Source organism: Kogia breviceps, chromosome 6 (genome assembly GCF_026419965.1).
Source record: "Kogia breviceps isolate mKogBre1 chromosome 6, mKogBre1 haplotype 1, whole genome shotgun sequence".
Classification (NCBI taxonomy): domain Eukaryota; kingdom Metazoa; phylum Chordata; class Mammalia; order Artiodactyla; family Physeteridae; genus Kogia; species Kogia breviceps.
The window spans coordinates 8,971,077-8,991,347 of record NC_081315.1 but is presented as its reverse complement, the minus strand read 5'-3'; the positions used below and the strand labels follow the sequence as shown (position 1 = coordinate 8,991,347).

The 20,271-nt window shown below is 44.0% G+C and overlaps 1 protein-coding gene across 1 annotated transcript in view; it reads left to right on the top strand.

Annotated features, from left to right (window-relative positions):
• The first annotated feature begins 3,653 nt into the window (after positions 1–3,653).
• The window catches only part of GPRIN3 (GPRIN family member 3), a 70,969-nt gene continuing 54,351 nt past the window's right edge, over positions 3,654–20,271 (top strand). The window contains exon 1 of the mRNA XM_059066842.2: positions 3,654–4,071. The gene's annotated coding sequence lies outside the window, so the exon portion shown is untranslated. The remainder of the gene's footprint in view (positions 4,072–20,271) is intronic.

Sequence of the window (20,271 nt, the reverse complement as noted above, 5' to 3'; positions counted from 1 at the left end):
AACTAATAATGCAGGGGTGATGGCAGCCCTCCAGAATCTACCATTGCTAACTTATCTTGCCAATGTCTCTTGCCAATCCAGCTAAACTGATGAAGTTTTTAGGAAAGATGTGACATTTAGAGAAGATTCTCATCTTTTTAAAATACAGCGCTGCCCCTGTCTAAACAGCCCTAAGAGGTTTCACTCAGAAAGGAAATAGACTATCAAAAAAGCATTTGGCCGGACACGGGGCTTTAGTCTTGGTAAAGGAACTGAACGGCTGTGGAACATAACAAAGTTTATTTAAACATCTGGGATTTGATTCCTGATTTATATATTGGGGATAATGATTCATTCACCTTACTGAGCCCTTACTAAATGGTGCACACTGTTTTCAGTGATAGGGATTTAGCAGAGAACAAAAGACACAAAGTCCCTGCCCTCATAGACAGCAGACATACAATAAACAAATAAATACAGAACACAGTAGGAAGTCTGATGGAAAAACATAAAGCAGGGCAAGGAGGTTAGGAAGAATGGCAGGTAAGTGGGGAGGGAGGTGCTATTTTGTACAGAGCGGTTGAGAACACCTCTTTGATAAGAAGCTTGCATTTCCTTCCCCGTGCGATGTGAGGGGCGTATGTGTTCGTGAGCATGTTGGCCTGCTTCTCTGGGGGCAGACGGAAGGAACTCAAATAACTGAAAATATGTAAAAAGCACTTGGTAGGGGCTTCCCTGGGGGCGCAGCGGTTGAGAGTCCTCCTGCCGATGCAGGGGACGCGGGTTCGTGCCCCGATCCGGGAGGATCCCACGTGCCGCGGAGCGGCTGGGCCCGTGAGCCGCGGCCGCTGCGCCTGCGCGTCCGGAGCCTGTGCTCCGCAACGGGAGAGGCCGCGACGGTGAGAGGCCCGCGTACCGCAAAAAAAAAAAAAAAAAAAAAGCACTTGGTAAAAGACTCTGCACGCACTATGTGAACATAAGGTACTATTATTGTTGTTATTATTTCAGGTTAAGTCTAGACTCTGTAACTTGACATTGAAGATCCTTCACAACACAACTTTTTAACCTACCTTTCCAGTTTTATTTCCACTTCCCTATATAAACCTAACTTCCAATTAAAATTTTCACTTTACCTAATTCACTTGGCAGTTAACCATGGACCATCTCACGCCGCTTCTCCTATTTCTTCTGTTTAAATCCTTTATTATTTTCATTTTCCATACATTCTGTGTTCCTAATGAAATGTCACACTTCTGCATGTCAGAGTCTTTCTACAAATTCCTTGAGGCGTTCGGTAACATGATTTGGCTTTGTTTCACATACTGCTTTAATGTTTATCATCGCTCCGATAATTATTACGCTGTGGCATTTGGTGTTATACTCAATTTTGTATGAGTTTTGAATTGCCTTATTCATCATAGAACAATGTACCTTTGAGAAGCAGAATTTTTTTTAAAAAATTCTGTATTGCTAAAGTGAGCCTATAACTGTGGTTAGGACTTCCCCTAAGGATTACCTCAGTGCCATTCAGACCCATAAGTGTCCCCTAATCTTATGTGTCCCCTTCATGACCACAATCCTACGTATCCTCATGGCTTTTTCATGGCCTCGGGGTATTTCTTGCCAGTATACGTTTGTTATTGTCTCTTGAATGACTTCCAAGTGAATATTTCCATTGAAAGAACGTCCCAGCAGTCTGAGAAATCAAGCAGAAGAGAAAGATGAGTAAAATACAGTAGAAACGATAGCCTAAGCACTAAGTGAAGTTTTGGTAGATATAATGACCCTCACAAAGTATCTACATCCTAATCCCTGGAACCTATGGAATATGTTACCTTGCATCGCAAAAGAGCCTTTGCAGATACGAATAAATTAAGGATTTTGAGCTGGGGATAGTATTCTGGGTTATCTGGGTTGAACCAACATAATCACAAGAGTCTTTATAAGAGGGATGCAGGAAGGTCAGAGTCAGAGTAGAGGACAGAAACAGAAGTCTGAGTGATGTGGTCACAAGCCAAGGAATGCAGGCTGCCTCTAGAGTCCGGGAAAGAAGAGGAAGGAACAGATTCTCCCCTCTGAGCCTTCAGAAGGAATGCATGGCCCTAATGGACCCTTTGACTTCAGCCCTGTAAAACCTATTTTCAGGCTTTGGACCTCAAAAACTATAAAATGATAAGTTTGTGTTGTATTGAGCCACTAAATTTGTGGTAATTTGTTACAGCAGCAGTAGGAAACTAATACGGTGGTATAATAAAAATAAAGTCCTGAGCTAGGGATCTGTCACAATCTAGTTCCCACCACATGTCTATTAATTGTGTAATATCAGGAAAATCACTCTACCTCAGCTTCCTTTCCTGTAAAGTAAAATTATACCTGCCTTACAGCGTCGTTATGAAGACAGATAAAATTATTCATGGGAGCACTGCGCGAAGTGTTTTGTGTTATACAAATGTTAGGTGTAAAACTTTGACTTAATGTTTTCTAAACAAGGGCGAGGACTGGGATTGAAGACGTCCATCCTTGAAAATACATCATAACCACGCTCAGTATCTGACGTGTTATTTTAGCACTGGTAGAAGTGGCCACCTGTCACCCCGGTCACAAACTTCCCTCCGTTAACCAAGTTGAACATGGCTGATGGACCGCAACATGCTTTGCCCGAAAGCCAAGACACAGCCTTAGAATCCTTCTTAACCCACCTTTAGCAAGTTGCTGTCGATCACCTAGAGCTGCCCTGAAAGAAGAAACTCATTAAAATCCCTGACCGAGTGGTTTAGAAAGTTTTGTCCCTTGGCCAGCAGCACGGGCACCCCCTGTGCGCTTGTTAGGGATGCAGGTCCTCGGGCCCACTCTGGGCCTACCGAATCGGAATCCACATTTTAATAAGACCCCCAGGTGATTCCCACGGGAGAGAGGATGTATTTTGCAGCGTTTCGAATCCCAGCTGTGCAGGTCACTACTGTGTGACCTCAAGCAAAGTGTCTGAATCATCAAAGCCTCAGTTTTCTCATCAATAAGGTGGAGAATACCCACCTCACCGGGTCGTTATGAGAATTACAGAGGCTGCATATAAGGCATTTCTCACAGTGCCTGCCAACAAATACTGAGTGAACATGATTTCTTTTCATTGAATCATCTGCACCATCTACAGCTGCTGACCATACTACACATCCATTCAGTGTTGCTGAAGCCGCTTTGAGTGGACACTTTCCAAAGCCATCCACGCCCAGGAGAGCGCAGGGGGGCGGGGGGACAGGAACACTGACAACAATGCCATCTCCACATACGCAGGTACAGTACATGTTGCAACACACAGGAAACGTTGGGTGGTCTCCCTGCTTTCAGATCTCCCCTGCGCGTGGCTTTATGAGAAACCGTCTGCTGGAGTCCAGACACAGCATGGAGTCTGGCGACCTGCGGGAGGGAGCAAAAGCCAGAATCCCTGCTGAGTCGCTCTCGGGCCCAGCTCTCTACCTTAATCCTTTTCTTAACTTTCCATCTGCAGCCGGTCCGCCTGCAGGGGCTCCGCAGCCCGCCAGCCCGTGCCCGGCTGCCCCGCGGCAGCCGCCGCAAGCCCCTTCCCAGGGCCGAGCGGGCTGGGCGGGGGCGCGGCGGGGGCGGAGCTCGGCGGGCTGCCGTCGCCGCCGCCGCCGCCGCCCCCGCCCCCGCCGCCGCCGCCGCCGCCGCCGCCGCTGCCCCCGCCGCCCCTTCCTCGGAGGCTCGGGCGGAGCAGCGCTGCGGGCGAGGACAGAGGGCCGCAGCCCGGGCCTGACGGATGAGCCGGCGGGCACGTGAACTCCCACCTCCAGTTTGGCTCAGTGCCCGCCGGCGGCGGCGGCGGCGGCAGCCCCGCGGTGCCCCCCGCCGTCTCCGCCCGGCTCCTGCGCGCCGCCTCTGCTCTTTGCGTAGTAATTTCAGTTCCTGCCAGCACCCCGCTCGCTCCCGGAACGCGTCTGAAGAGGACCGCCGCCGCCGAGCCCGCCCGAGCCATCGGTGTGGCGCCGGGAGCCGCTGCTCGGGACATGCGACGGGAGGCCGCCGGCACAGCGCAGGCAGTGGCCCCGCCGCGCCGGGAGAGCCGGGCGACAGCAGGTAGGCGACCGGCGGCCGCGGGAGGAGCCGCCCCCCCGAGCCACCTCTGCCCGGCGTCCAGCCCTAGGCTGGAGCTTTGCGGTGTGCTTAGTACTGATGGGGAGTGGATTCGGTCCCACATTGTGCCAGGTGGTCCTTTTTGCCTGTTGCTCTCGTCCCCAGCCCAGCCTGAGCTCCAGGAGGGGCCGTCTTTCTTGCAGGTGATGCATTTCTCGGCAAGGTCATTGCTCCCTTAGGCTCTGGCTTTGAAGGTAAACGAGAGAAGACGCCTGCTGTTCTTGTTCTTGGGAGACGTATTTATAATCAATCAGGTCTGCACACTGTGAATATCCAGATAGGAGTGTGTGTGTGTGCGCGTGTGTGTGTGCGCGCGCGCGTGTTTGGCAAATACTACACGGGCATTTTCCTCATTTTCCTACGCTTATTCCCTTTAAGGGAAACATACGATCGTTATATATTATATACATGCGTTTGTGTGCATGTGTATCCACACATTTACACACATACAGGTTTTCTTGAGATAGGCGGAGAGAGAAGGGCGGACAGAGGTTGATAAAGGGAAATCATTGCAGAGACCTCTTTAGTATCTAGAGGTGAACTTTGGAACCACACAGAATAAGGGTAGAGATTAGAGGCTATAAACAGTTCTTCAGAGATGGATTTTAGAAAAGAAATCACTGAAGAGCACTGTCAGCCAATACACAGACAGATCCTATGCCAACCAGGCAGATCTACAAGATACAGGCAAAATTTCAGACGCAACAATGGACAGTGAAGGGGGTGGGGGGGGGAAGAGAGGAATTTAAACACTGGAAAGTGAATTTTAGGTGGTGGGAAGGCAGCAAAGCCCCAAAAGGTTTCAAGGGCTTTTCGGAGGTGCACTGGGAGAAATCTCGGCTTGGGGTGTAGGTAGTTCAAGGTTAAGATGATGTGAAGGTCCAGAAAGCAGCACAGGTGGTGGGAAAAAGGCAGTGGTTTGGAGGAGGAGGGGAGAAACGAAGCTCTGAAAGTCACCGAGAAGCAACCGCCTTTTATTAAGGTATCCTCTTCTTCCTGTTAAGGCAATACCTTGGATATGCTCCATGTAAATATTTTTCATAACACATTTGTTAAAGATCCATTGGACCATGTTTCCATCTTGTTTTTGCAAAGAATCTGGGTCATGGTGGGACTAGAAGAAACTGAAGCGTGTACAGCACCAGCAAGATTTGGAGAGAGAGTTGATTAAGGCTTTAGCTTCATGAAATATTTACACATCTCTTGCGTGGGCTTTTGTTTGCTCTTGCTGGTACCGCTGCATATTTTACTTTGATAATGCTTTGAGTGTACTTCTCCCGAATGCACCTATTTTCCAGTCATAAACTATTCTTTCTCTTCCATTGTGTTCACCATTGGCCTGCCCTGAGTAACAGCTGTGGGAATAAAGATACATGAGTCACAGCTTAAAGAAGGAAATCTTCTCTGTTGTTATCTGGGAATGGCAGGAATTTATATTAGAGAATATTCTTTTGAAATAGGACCACGAAGAACATTTTTCAAGCTTTTTGGTGCGTTTAGTGGAGGGGATAGGTTGTTGATTCATAAACAGGAAAAAAAAAAAAGTAGTAATTGCCATGGCAAAGCCTAGATGTTATATCATCGGAATTTATTTTGGAAACAGTGCAGAGGAACTCATAGAGATCCTTGTAAAGTGTGTTTTGGTGCAGTGAGGCTTCACCTAATCACTAATTAGACTGTTATGAAAATGATGAGGGCAAAATTGCAAGTGTATAGCTTTATATTGGAAACAGAGGACTGAGGCATGTTATGAATCAGAAGTGCCTCAGTTGGAGGGCAGGGTGGGTTCTAACAAGCAGTTTTAAAATCTGGGTGTTTTTTTAAAAATTGCCTTAAAGCAAATACACTTGCCCAATACACTTAATTATTTGTCCTTTCACCATTTCCTTGCTTGTGCCCTAAATGAACTTGAAAGAATGTATTAGACACACACAGCTATCCTTCACTGTATGAATTTCCAGTCACAAAATCTGCAGCTTTCAGGGAAGCACTAAAATATTGATCATAGAATCACAAAATCATGAAAGGTTGGCCTCAGAGGGTCAGGATACACAATTCCAGTCCCAGATCACACTCGAACTTTTTCAGGGGCAGCTCTTTATGCACTCGCTTATTGATTCATTTATGCCTTCTACATTTTTTTTTTTTTTGCGGTACGCGGGCCTCTCACTGTCGTGGCCTCTCCCGTTACGGAGCACAGGCTCCGGACGCGCAGGCTCAGCGGCCATGGCTCACGGGCCCAGCCGCTCCGCGGCACGTGGGATCCTCCCGGACCGGGGCACGAACCCGCGTCCCCTGCATCGGCAGGCGGACTCTCAACCACTGCGCCACCAGGGAAGCCCTGCCTTCTACATATTTTTATCCTGAGCTCGACGTGGTCCTAGATTGTGGAATAGAAGAGTCTCGGCCTGCAAGACTTGGGAGGGAAGGAGGAACAGCTAGTGAAGTGCTCTGGCGGGGAGAGCACAGGGTGCTGTGGAAGCCAGGGTGTGGAGGAGGAACGAACGCAGTTCCCAGGGACCTGAAGGGTGCGGAGCTAGCCTGGTAAAGACGAGAGAGAAGGGCGCTCCTGGCATAGAGACCAAAATATACAGAGGCCCAGGAAGAACAAGTAGCCCTAGGTGGTTGAAAAACTGTGAGGATATAAAGATGGAAAGATGGGGATGGAGAAGGAAGTGGATCCATCCTCAGACTGAAGTCCAGAAGGGCTGCTAGGGCTTCCCCGGTGGCGCAGCGGTTGAGAGCCCGCCTGCCGATGCGGGGGACGCGGGTTCGTGCCCCGGTCCGGGAGGATCCCACGTGCCGCGGAGCGGCTGGGCCCGTGAGCCGTGGCCGCTGAGCCTGCGCGTCCGGAGCCCGTGCTCCGCAACGGGAGAGGCCACAGCGGTGAGAGGCCCGTCTCTGAAGAGCTGCTAACTCATCTGGCCAGGAGACCATTTGATCAGACAAGTTAGGTAAATACATACATATGGAGGCTCCTTGTTGTTCATATTAATACCCAAGTTTCTCTCTTTCAACTATCTAGAAACCATATTTACCTTAACTTACAGTAGCCTGATTAAAAGGGAGATACATCCTTGAGAAAGTCAGAATTCTCTGTGGCTCAATTTCTTCATCCACAAAATGTCTACCAGCTACTGTGCATATTGTGAAAATAAAAGAGAACGAGGGAATGGAGATTTGAGTTTTATAGAAATGCAGTGAATCTTTATGACAGCATTGCTCAGGGCAAAAGAATAGAAGATACTTGTATATTCCAAGCATTTAATTGTGCCAGATGACTCCAAAAGGCAAAAAATTAAAAAAATTTTAAAAGTACTCAGGAAAAGCCCAAAGGCCACAGATCATTATAAAATTATTTAAAGTGAAGGAAATTATATACAGCAATCCCAGAGTGCCCTTCTAGAACTGGTCACAACCCGTTGTGAAGTCAGTTCACTGGGTCTGATAGCACTTTTATTTTCGAAAAACAAAATAGAGTAAAACAGAATAGGCGGGTAAATAAGTATTGTTCTTGGAGCTTTTAAATAGATATCTACATGTATATACACCTCAGACTATGATAAAATGTCTATCTTATTGTGCATCGTTTCAGAAAGTCCAAAAGCTACTGCTTTAAGTGACACAAAGAAGAGATGCTTCCAGTTTGCAACGACCCCGAGCGTCAACTAGAGATCTCCTACGCAAGCATTTACGCCATATTCTGAAGAGCAAACTGCTCTTGAGAAAGACAAGGCATCATCATTTACCAGCAAATTCAAGGCAGGAAAGTCAGAAGAGAGGGAGATCCCTGGGGACTGAATTAGTCTAGAAAAAGTTCAAAGTGGAGGTGGAACTTGAGGTAGTTTACGAAAGATGGATGGATCTGGGTGGGCAGTGAGCAAGGGGTGGTGATATAGGAGGAGGAAGGAAAGAAGGAGGTGGGGTAATGTGAGGTTTATTTAAGAGTCACTTAGAAAAGGAAAAATTGAATATTGAGTTGGGAGGGAGAGAATTACAGCAGAATTTCTGTTTAGACTAAAGTATGACTCAAAACTCACTTACTTCTGTCATTTATAAAATTTATTTATTTTCTATCTAAGATTTCTTTTCCTAATCCTGGTACTTTAGGAAAATCTAGACAGAAGGGCCATAATGTCAGTCATTAATCTCTTATTTCCTGCCATCTTTTTATTTCTTTTGCAGTAATTTAATGGCTAAGGCTTGTTTCAAATGAATTTAATGGTTGAATTATCGAAGTTATGTGATACACCACATTATAGCATGATTATTTCATTTCTCAGAACACAAGTATAGTCATTGGCCCAGAGGGTCAAGGGTGATCAAGTGATTGCCGTAAATAGAGCAAACCCTTCTATCGTTTTCAACAAGTCTTCTTTCTTGAGGGCCTTGTAGGTGTAACACCCCGTGCTGGGCACTGGCAGCTCTGCGAAGATGAATCAGACCACTTGGTACTCAGAATCCCAAAAGGAAGGGCAGAAACTGCCAGATTTTCTCTTTCAGTTGCTCTATGCCTTGTCCATCATTTTAGCTAAATATGTAAATATGTCTACATGCATTTTGAGAAATTAACATCAGAATGTTTTGCTATAGCTGAATAGTTATTTTGAGGAGGTAAAATCAGAGAGAAAAGTCATTACTTGGGTTTCTGAAAACTTTTGGTGGGCTACTCTCAGCTCTTGCTGTCTTTCCTAAGCAACAGAACAATCTTATGGGGCTTCCCTGGTGGCGCAGTGGTTGGGAGTCCGCCTGCCGTTGCAGGGGACACGGGTTCGCGCCCCGGTCCGGGAAGATCCCACGTGCCGTGGAGCGGCTGGGCCTGTGAGCCATGGCCGCTGAGCCTGCGCTCCGCAACGGGAGAGGCCACAACAGTGAGAGGCCCGCATACCGCAAAAAAAAAAACCATTTAGAGGCTGCATTTGAATTGAAAAGGCATTTGTTGAATTTCATGGGGGAAGATGTATATACATATATATACATACTCTTACAATTCAGATTACTGTCTTGAATACCGGTGAGAAAAATTTTCACAGCCTTTTATCTGGGCATGTTAGAGATGGCAATACAGTAGCAGCTTTCTAATTTTTCATGTCTGTAATTAGACTGTCAGCTTTACTTTGAAGCTAGCAGCGTAATTGAGGGCCCGAATTATTCTTTTCAGTCAGTAATAACTGACCCTTAGCTGGAGGGTTAAATGCTATGACCTGTGGAATCTGAATCCAAATCTGTAGGTAGGGCTTAGAAATCTGTATTCTGTAATGGTCCCCAAAGGATGTCAATAGCCAGACTTGGACACCCCTGTTTAGTCCTGCCTTTATATGCAAGGAAGTAGACAGATGACAGGTGAGTCCCAGACAAGTTAATAAATTGTCCTAAATCACTCTTAGAACTGGGGCAAAACAATCTAGACCTCCCCTTTCTAATTCTCCACTGATTCTCCACTAAGGGGAGGAGGAACAGGACCTGAAGTGAGGGTCTGAGGGCTCCTCAGCGGGAGGGGGAGGGAAATCAAATGACTCCCGCAGCCCCTCCTTCCAAATTGCGAGTCAATGCAGTGAGCTCTGTCTCAAGGGTCTGATGTGGTAGAAAAATTGTGGGGATTAGCCGTGTGATCTGAGGCCAGGTGCTTTCTTGGCCTTACACAGCAGAGTCAATTTTAAAATGTTAATTCTTGGGTCCTAGACCCAGTGGGTACCCAAGCCATCCCTAGGAAGACTGCTTTAGTCAGTAGTCACAGCCTGTGACACTGGCAGAAGCAAGCAATCCCTGAAAAAAACTCAAGGCCAGAGAGTAAAAATCCACAAAGTCTCAGGCGCCTCTAGGGACCTCAGGACTGTTGCTAACTCAGTAACAGACAGCTGGACGGAGAGCTCCAGAGCTCCTTAAAAAATCTAATTGCACCTACTAATTTTCTGGAGGCATAGGAGTTGCAGAGAATCCTTTTTTTCAAAGCCTGAATTGCAAATGGTTCAACAAAGTGAGAGATCTAGTTTAGGGGGAATACTCAAAATGTTTTATGTGGACAGATTCTTGATTGTTTTTTCAGGATATTGACTTCTAAATAGACTCAAATTAAACTAACCATATTGCGTCTATGGGAGACTCTTTCTTTATAACGTAAAACTTTGGGTAAATGAAACGCTTGCGGGAGTTAAATGTTTGTGTTCAGTATATTTTCTGAGGAATCAGAGAATCTTTTTGTTTCAATTACTGTTGACAATTTTTCTAAAATCTAATACCCTGTGCCTGTATGTCTGCCTTAATAAGGACATATGGCAAATATCAGGATTCAGAATTTTGCATCGCCTCTGGGTATTTGTTCTGAATTACACCTGTGTAGGACAGGGCTGCCGAATATAATATAGAATTTTTAAACAGCTTTTCTTATTTTTTTCACTCGGATGTGAATGTGCCTTCTCATGATACACTTTTTAAAAATTTGTTATTGTTCAAAAATGCAAAAGATATTTGATTCATTGTGGGTTCCACTTTGTTGGACTTTGGTCTTTGCCTCTTCCATTACATCATTTTGGAATGCCTATTTCTTCATCTGAAATTAGTTTCTCAGTCCCCTCAAAACATGGTTTAAAGCTCAATCATTTCAGCAAACTCACCATGCTTCTTTAGACCTGTTTCTAACTGCTATTTTATACATAGCATGGATTTAAAAATATATATATATATTTATTTATTTGGTTGCACCAGGTCTAAGTTGAGGCAGGCAGGCTCCTTAGTTGTGGCTCACCTGCTCCTTAGTTGCAGTACACGGACTCCTAGTTGAGGCAAGCGGGATCCTCAGCCGAGGCTCCCAGGCTCCCCAGTTGCAGCATGTGACCTCCTAGCTGTGGCACGCGTGTGGGATTTAGTTCCCTGACCAGGGATCGAACCCAGGCTCCCTTCACTGGGAGCACAGAGTCTTATCCACTGCGCCACCAGGGAAGTCCCCATGGCATGAATTTTTAATTTATCCTTACTTGTGTTGTTCTCTAAGCATGCCTTTCCTTGAATCCTATAAATTATTTCTCCTTGAAATATGCAGGCAAAAATGAAGTGACTAGAATTTTAATGCTAATGAGAATTTTAACCAGAGCTAAGGTTAATAAACAGATGTACATTTCCCCCCGCATCCTTGAATATGTAAAAATTGCTTATGACAAATGGGTGTGGAGGATTGGTTTTGTTTTTCGTGTTGAACAAGTGCTGAAAGCAGTCAGAGAGCAGAAACCTGTCAATGTCAGGGTCAGGGGCTAAGCTCTGACTGAGTGAAGATGGCTATGCCTTCTCCTTTCACAGGGGGGGCGATTTCTTGTCTACATAGGTAGATTCTCAGAGCAAAAGAATCCTTTGCCGTGAGCATCTGAGGGATCTGGTGCACTTCACTTAAACTGCCCAGACAGGTTTGAGGATGTATGTTACAGACCAGAAACTGAAAACTGGCTGTCTGTGGGCCGAGCAAGGGGATCATGTTCTACTTGGCCTGCAGGTATTTCTTTTCAACTAAGCCAATATTTAAAAATCAGAAGATCTATTATAAAAATGAAACACCCACCCACATTCTCTAAGCTGGAGTTGAGTAACAGGATGTGCTACCTCTTTATTACACTTCAGACCCCACTACTCCCTATTGTCTCCCTGACATTGAGACTTCTTATAAGTCCCTTGTACTCAACAGCTTCCCTTAATTGTGTGAGCTGCCTAGAAGCCGTAGATACCGAGTTCACAAAGCCTGGACGAGATGTTTGCTAAGTACCACCGAGCTCTCCAGTGCTCTGAGTGGACTCCTGAAACTGACGGGGCTCTACACAGGAGAGAGATCCTTGTGCTGAACGTAGCAAACTCCCATAAACTACAGTGAGAGTCTAAACAGTTTTCATCCTCAAAATATGTAGATTCTGTGAAAGGGTAATGAATGCAAACTGAGTTGACCTTGTCTGTTAAGAAGAGAATAGGGGAAGTTTTTGTTCGCTTGCTTTTTACTCTACCACGTGTTGCAAAAAGCAAAACAAACAAAAGAAAAGTTTGATCAATTATTTATTCTTTAACTTGACCAATGATTACAGTTTTACATTGATTGCTTTTTATTTTTCTTTTCTTAAAATTGAGGTATAGTTGATTTACAATATAGTGTTAGTTTCAGGTGTACAGTAAAGTGATTCAGTTATATATATATGTGTGTGTGTGTATACACATGTGTATATATATATATGGATATATATATTCCTTTTCAGATTCTTTTCGCTTATAGGTTATTGGAGAATATTCAGTATAGTTCCCTGTGCTCTACAGTAGGTCCCTGTTGTTTAGCTTTATATATTTTTAAATGCACCGTATCTTTGTTTTACGTACAAGTCTTTCCATAGACGCTACACATGCATAGCCTCCTGAAAGCCCAAAGCACGTCTGGAGCTTTCAGTAGATGGTACGTTCTGTCTGGTAGGCAGGGCAGTTGAGACTAAACCGTCCGGGGCGGTATCGCCTCGTATCCCAGTTTGTAGCTGTGCTCTGCACACCTGAGGGAGCGTCACCTAACGACGGCAGTCGGCTGTGCTTCCACCCCGCGGCTGCAGCTGCCCAGGTCCCTGCGCGGTCTGGCTACTTGGTTGTGTGGAACTGCTCTGTTCCTGTGGCTGAAAATGAGGTGACTCTGTCAGGGTTGATTTCTTCGTGTTGTAAATACAGACAAATGCCCTTTGGATACAACAAGATGGAAAACGCAGGCAGATTCCCTGAAGTAGAGAGAGCTCTTCCCAGCTCTGACATCTCCCCTACTTTCTCAACCCTCACCACCACTCTCCTCCCTGGTGCACGCTTCATGCCTGCCACCTCCACACGGGGCCTCCCACTTTCCTTCTAAAAACGTCCTCGCACCTAATTATTACGCCCAAAGTATCAGTGCCTCAGCAGCTTCACTGCAAGAAGACAGTGCTGAGAATAGTATCCGTGGAAGCCAGCGGAGGACACGGTGCTACATCGACTCCGTGCTCTCTTGGGGCAGAGTGTGTTTCCTTCTAGAAGAATGTCCAAACCTTTAAGCAGTAGGCACCCCCTGAACTGTGTAGATAATGGGTACAAAACCAGAGGTGTTCAAATTCTCTAGGGATAAAGTTATTTTTGTGTGTGTGAGTGATTTTAAGTACCCTAAATTTAGTTACACTGAAACTTTTATACTCTCTTATGAAACTGTTCTCCTGTTCCCCTGGTGTTTATTTTGATGTTTATAATGGCAGTGGTGGGTTTTTAAAGATCTTCCCTCCGGGGTTTGTGGCTTTGGAGTGGTGAGTCCCAGGCTCAGGAAGGGGTGGTCAAAGTTAATAATCTGAACTGGACTGGGTTGAGGGTCCATCAGTACTTCTGCTTGGTAAATCGAATAAAAGCATTCCTCAAACTGGAAGTAGGAATTTATTTAGGAGTTGAAGGAGAGAACGTGAGAGAGGGCTAGCAGAAGGCCAGATTTAAGGAGGATGGATGCTTGGATCATTCAATAAGTTGGTGTTGAGTACTTTATATCTTCGACCCTGTGCTATGTGCTAGGGATCCAAAGTTGAATAAAACATAATCCGAACTTTCAAAATAATTCCCAGACTACCAGATTAGATAAACTTATTCATAAATGTGGCTCCGCAAAGCTGCAGTGGACTCTTCTCCCCGCCAGGATCTCCGGGATTTCCCCAGCAGCCTCACAAGCAGGCTCCTTTCTCAGCCCCAACCAAGTAACCCCTGTACTTCCATCTTCCTTCCTCAGGCCCTAGCAATTCAGCTCCATTTCCGTCCGCCTTCACAGCTTCACCACCTTCTCGCCACACCTGGGTTCCTTTTACCCTAGCCGGGCCGACATGAAAACTAGGAGAAGTCTTTCCCACGCTGTACTTCCTTCATGCCATCAAAAATCAAAACATAGACACACGTATTTTCAACTTCATCCCGCTAAAAACAACTAAGAAACAGAGGCTCCCAAGAGTGACTAAGATGGGGCAGATATAAGATGAAGAAATCTTCTAAGTTTCTGCTGGTGGCTCGTCTGAATACTAGAGGACGTTTCCTCCCCATGAGTGTACCAGAAACTCTGGGTAACTCCATCCCCTCTCTTTCTTTTCTGTTCAAGAAAACATCTACAAATGCAAGTGAGGTGAATGAGAGTAACGTTATTATAGAAATGACTGTTATCGAGATTGGCATAGCTGACATGAGAGAAAACTGCTCTCAATTATTCTTTTAAGAAATCATTTGTTGTCACTGGTACTTTATCATTGCTCATAAACAGTTTGTGATATTAGATGGTTTAAAGGTCATGGTTTTACACCATTACTTAGACTCTCAGGGATTACCTCCACCCTGGCGGGGGAATGATCTTGAGTCAGATCATTATTGGGTCATGTACCCATTTCAGGGTACTGAAAATACCTGGCCGTTTTCATAGTTGCTCCGTGAAATGCCCCATGCCCTCGTACTATCTTTTTTTTTCTAAGGTGGGTCTCATCGCTTTACCCTGGTTTTCCTCTCCAGGGTTAGGACCCTGAAAGTTCAAATGGTCACTCATGTCTCTGCAAAGTGCTGGTGAGTGACTGCATCTCTTTGTGTTTACCCTACTTAGAGGAGAACTTCCTAGCCGTGCTGCCCAGAAGGCAGTGACACAGGGAAAAGGGAGGAGGGTACCTGGATTACAGAACTAATGATGATGAGTGGGAAAGAACAAAAGACCAGCCAGACACAGGAGGGAAGAGGAAGTAAAGTGGGGTAAATGGGAGCCAGAGACCAAAGGACCCACTCAGGCCGCTTTGCCGTCTTGGTTCTGGGGCCCGAGAGAACGGAATACATTTCTCTTTATCCGTCTGCTTTCCGTTGTAAGGAAACCGGACATGGGTAGCTTATAGATGTGTATAATTAATGACCTCTGACTCTTTCGAAACCTCATTCTTTAGGCTCCTCTGCCAGTAGCATCTGCTAAACTCATTTCTCATTTAAACAAATGTGTGAGGTTTGTACTATTCTTTTCCCCATTTTAGAGAGGAGGAAACAGATTCAGTAACTTGCCCGGAGTCCCTCAGATGCTAATTGATAGCGCTGTGTGAGAATCCAGCGTTGCCTGCAACTTCAAAGGCACTGGGCCGCGTGCACTGCAATGTACGAACGTTATTAACATTAATACTATGAGTCAAAATAAGAGGAACGGCAGGATTTTCCAGACCGCTCTTTCCTCTCTCAGATTTCATTTCATGTTGTTCAAAGAGCAAACGTGAAAGCTTCTAGGTCAGTGATAAGTCATTCTTTCGGCGAACGGGGGGAGCTCAAGGACAAACATTTTAGGTTGAAACTTTATGAATCTTTGTATAGGTGGTACAACTTGCAAAACAAAACATTTTCTCAGAATATCCAGGTGACACCTACGTCCTACAAACAACATGTCTGTTTCTTGAAAGAAAAACCAGTTTCGCACACACACGTGCACATACACACACAGAACAAGAAAGAAAACCAGGCATGAGTCTGTGTTTAGCTTTCCCAATGGACTTTGGACCTAGAAACTATTTATAGAACTAGTGTTTCCGTGATTGATGTTTTAATCACAGACATTCATTTACTTATGAAAGTGAGCGATTCCTTATTATAGCTAGCAAGCAACTAAGTGTTCTGGTTGCAAAGTGAAGGCTGAACAAAAGGTAATCTATGTGCAGGAGGCCCATCTGAGACAAATTCCTTCTGAAAACTCTATTTCTGACAAACTAATGGTGCTTGACAGGAGGATGGATCTACATATATTTGTCCATTTCAAACATGAAAATCCACTAATTGTTTTCAAGTCGTGACTTCTTGCCTTCGTTTTTTTAAGTAATAAGTGATTGATTTTTTTTTTTTCTACTTAAAAAGAAGGAAAACAGAAGTCCCCTACAGGCACTAGGCTTGTCACTGGCCTCTTGTCATCAATATGGAATGTCTTTACCACTTTAATGTTGTTTCAGAATACAGACTCTGTTCCAGAGGGTAACACAGTAGAATGCACTGCTTTTCAAAGTGCGGGAGATTCCCATCAGTGACCTGTGAGGTGATCTTAGGTAGTATACGGATTTACTTTGTATTGAATAGTTATGAATTTCTTTTAACATAAAAATACTTGGAATAAATTTTAAAGTATATATTTTAAAATATGCTCTCTGAAAAATATATCACTGGCACAACAAACGTGTGGTATCATTTCTTAAGGCTCAGCTAATATTTTTAACTAGTGCACCAGTTACGGTCAATTGAATGAAAAATATTAAGTCAAAAATCATTTAGATAAGAAGTACATAAGACAGAAATCATGAGAGAGGTACACAGGTGTCACAATCTGTGAAAGTGGTACATGAAATCATGTCATTTGCCCCAGGCACCTCCGGTTCTCTCTAGAAATGAGAAGGTTAGTCCAGGATTCCCTAAGATCAATTCTAGCTCTGAAGTCCAGTTATTTTTAAGTCTTTATTCTTGGGCCTGTCTTCTAAATTTTAGTTCTCTTCAGCCTTTTCTGGACCTTAAAGGTACCCTTTTGGCCTTCCCCCTCGGTCCGCAGCAAGCATTCATGCATTCATTCATTTACGCCACATACTCCTGAAACAGACATTCTAGGGAGAACTTACATACTAGGTAATGTGGGCAAACAAGAAAGCTACAGAATTCTGTACCCCTCACTTCAGTTTTAAATGAGTATACACGTCTGTTATTCCCATTGAAGTTAAAGCCCTCGAAAGCCCTGGACTTCCGCCATAATCTTTTTTTTTTTGTACTTCCTGAACAGCTAAAAGATCTTCAGTGGAAAGTCCCTTCATTGATAAAAACACATTATCAAGGCTCACATTACAAATTTAAAACATGTGTTGTGCAAATCCTGAATGGGATTACACATGAGAATGGACAAAAAGGGCTTTCTATACTTCACAGCTAGAGTGGTCTAATGCTTGGGATCCTTTGAATGCAAAGGGAAAAAAAGCAGTGCTTTCTTGATTTTTGAGTAGAGGGCAATGCAGTTGGTCAGCCAGAAATTTTTACAGGTCTGACTGAAATGAGGACTACCTCAGGTGTTTTTTTTGAATTCAGTTACATTGAGGGAGGAATTGAGTTTCAGTGGTGTTTATTGTTTTTCTGTATAATTACCCCCCCACACATGGTTAAGGTATAACTATTATTATGACTATATTGCTTTGGGAATTTGTCCTTGAGAAACATTGCAAAAATGTTGTAAAGCACCTGAGTGTCGTAAGTAGAAACTGTCACAGACATCTTTGTAATGTCAATAGAGCTCTTTTATGCTTGCCAGCAATTCATAAGATTCTCCTATACTGGCAAAGAGGATATAGCTGTGGTTTCCTGCTGGAGTTTCTATATAATAGTGAGAAAAGCATCAGAGGATGCAGTTGCCTGTGGTTGTTCGTTCATGCACTGCTGTTCTTTTCTTTCTTGTAAAAAACAGGAAGCTGAAGTTCGTTTTTTACTCAGTTCAATTGATGTTTAATAAGGACGTATCTGTGTACCGCTATGGGAGGATGTAAAGATGAAAAAAGCATCCCTGCCTTAAAAGACCATAAAATCTTCATATTAAGAATGAGAGGTTGAAACATTCATGGCAGTATTTATCTACTTTCAGTGCACATACATTGTGATAAAAAATTAATTGAAATTGTTTTCAAAATTTTAACGTTTATGTTTTGTCATAGCAGGTATAACATTCCAAGTGTCACATTAAAACATATTTTGAAGAAACAGCTAGTTAGTGCAGGTGGTTTTTAATGCTAGTAATTACACCAAAGTTCAAATTAGTTTGTTAGTTTTTCTGTCTTCTCAGGTGATGCGTCAAACTTCTAATTCTCCAGCCCAGTAGTTCTGAGGGGAACTGGGCAAAAGAGCATATTCCAAGTCCCTTTCTCAAAGAGAAGGTAAAATAAAATGATATACTTAGACCTAATAAATCAGTACGATTGCATTTGACACTATCATAAATTTCAAAGAAAGAAAGAAGGCCATGCACAAAAAGAACATTTGTAACCAAGTATGTATTCTGAATAGAAATGACTTAATGGAAGCCGTATCAGTTAGGAAAGCAGAACCACTATGGTGATATGGAATAATGGATTTATGATAAGTTTTAGACCTTGCACAGTCGTGGGAGCTTATAGAAAAGTTTACGAGCAGTGCTTGCTTTTGCATCCGGTATTGGGTCTGAAGTCATCGTAGGTTAGCAGAGCTGCTAGGTGGATGTGATGTGGAGACAAGCAAGGACAGACTAGAACCTATGTTGGACTCCTGTCTCCTCCAGCCTCAGTGACCTGGGAGAACTGTGGAAGGAGCTGGCAGTCTGCACTGCAAAGCTGTTTGTGCACCTGGGCCAAAAGGTGACGATGAGGATCTGGTGGGAGGCAAAGGACCAAAGCCCGACTGCTGCCCGGCTCCACCAAGGTGAACCGGAAGATCAGCACCCAGCACCTGTTGTGCCCACTGCCCTTCTGAAAGTAGAAACGCTGCTGCTTCACTTCTGCCTTCCACACCTCACCTAGGTTTCCCTTGTAACCAACTGTAATGAAGAATCATTTAGAGAAGGGAATTCTGGGAATGGATTTCCATCTGAGCTAAATTGACAGCTGGTACAAAATCATCACAGAAACTAGCCAATAGGAAGAGAAATGTCTAAGGTCAGACAGTCCCTTGTTATTGAATTCTGCAAGAATCCTTCCTGCTAAAGGACTCAGAGTCCAATCTGCTCGTGGATTACGTTGCAGACGTTTTATTCTATTTTATACAAATTTTCTTCTATACACAACTATAAGTTGTTGGTTTACTTACACTCAAAAACTAAAGCTTCAGAAGGAGTATTTTTTTTTTTTTTTTTTTTTTTTTTTTGCCTTACATGGGCCTCTCAGTGTTGTGGCCTCTCCTGTTGTGGAGCACAGGCTCCGGACGTGCAGGCTCAGCGGCCATGGCTCACGGGCCCAGCCGCTCCGTGGCACGTGGGATCTTCCCGGACCGGGGCACGAACCCGCGTCCCCTGCATCGGCAGGCAGACTCTCAACCACTGCGCCACCAGGGAAGCCCAAGAAGGAGTATTTATAAAAGAAAAGTTCCAAGATTTATGTCATTTAAGCCACTGAGCTCATCTTTTCAAAACACACATATCATCTTGCGATATAAAAGTTAATGAGATTAACTCAGCACACGTCTGGGTGATATAACGATAAACATATTTTCTGCCACAGTAGATTCCAGACCCCATTTTTAGATTTCTGTAGGTGCTACAGAAGGTTCGTATAATATCGTGTGACAGCACAGCAAAAGCTTGTTTAGAGAGAGAAGCTGCCTTCCCGATGTTTCTGTTATTTACTTTTTGTTTTTCTTTGAGACTTTTTTTTTAACATCTTTATTGGAGTATAATTGCTTTATAACAAAGTGAATCAGTTATACATATACATATGTCCCCATATCTCTTTTCTCTTGCATCTCCCTCCCTCCCACCGTCCCTATCTTCGAGACTCTTTTGCTTGTAAGGATGTGTACAGTGGTGCTGCATGAAGTGGTGAGCTTCTTAATGGTAGAAGGATTCAACCAGCTGCTAAAGCCAGAATTCCTGCAATGACTGGGAGGTTGGCCTTCAGAGCTTCTGAGACTCATTCCAGTTTTGAGATTCTTGGAGTCATTATCAGTGACTCTCAACCCCCCTTTTTTTTTTGGCCCCCAACTCACTTGATAAATGATGTCTACAGTTGGGTACCCCTTGTAATTCCAACTTTTTCTCTCTCACTTAAAAAACACATTAAAATGCAAGTAAGTGATCGAACTCAAAAAATAAATTATAAATAAATATCCATTATCCCTTACTTAAGTACTAGGAAGAGAAATCTTGTCTTTCATATACGCACAAGAAATCTGTCAAAAAGCAGATCACAACCATATTTTGCCATGCTAACCATATTTTCTAATTTACTGCTTAGTAAAGCAAGAAAACAAAAATCTATGGTTTACACAAATAAAAATGGAAATATCCATAACAAGGAAGGAAAATGCATCGTTTTATAAAAATCCCTGTGGTGTACAACAGCTGATGAAATTAGGCAGTACTGTCTTACGTTTTGGACGCATCAGTTGTATTGTTGTGTGTGTTGATGTAATCTGATCATAGAGATG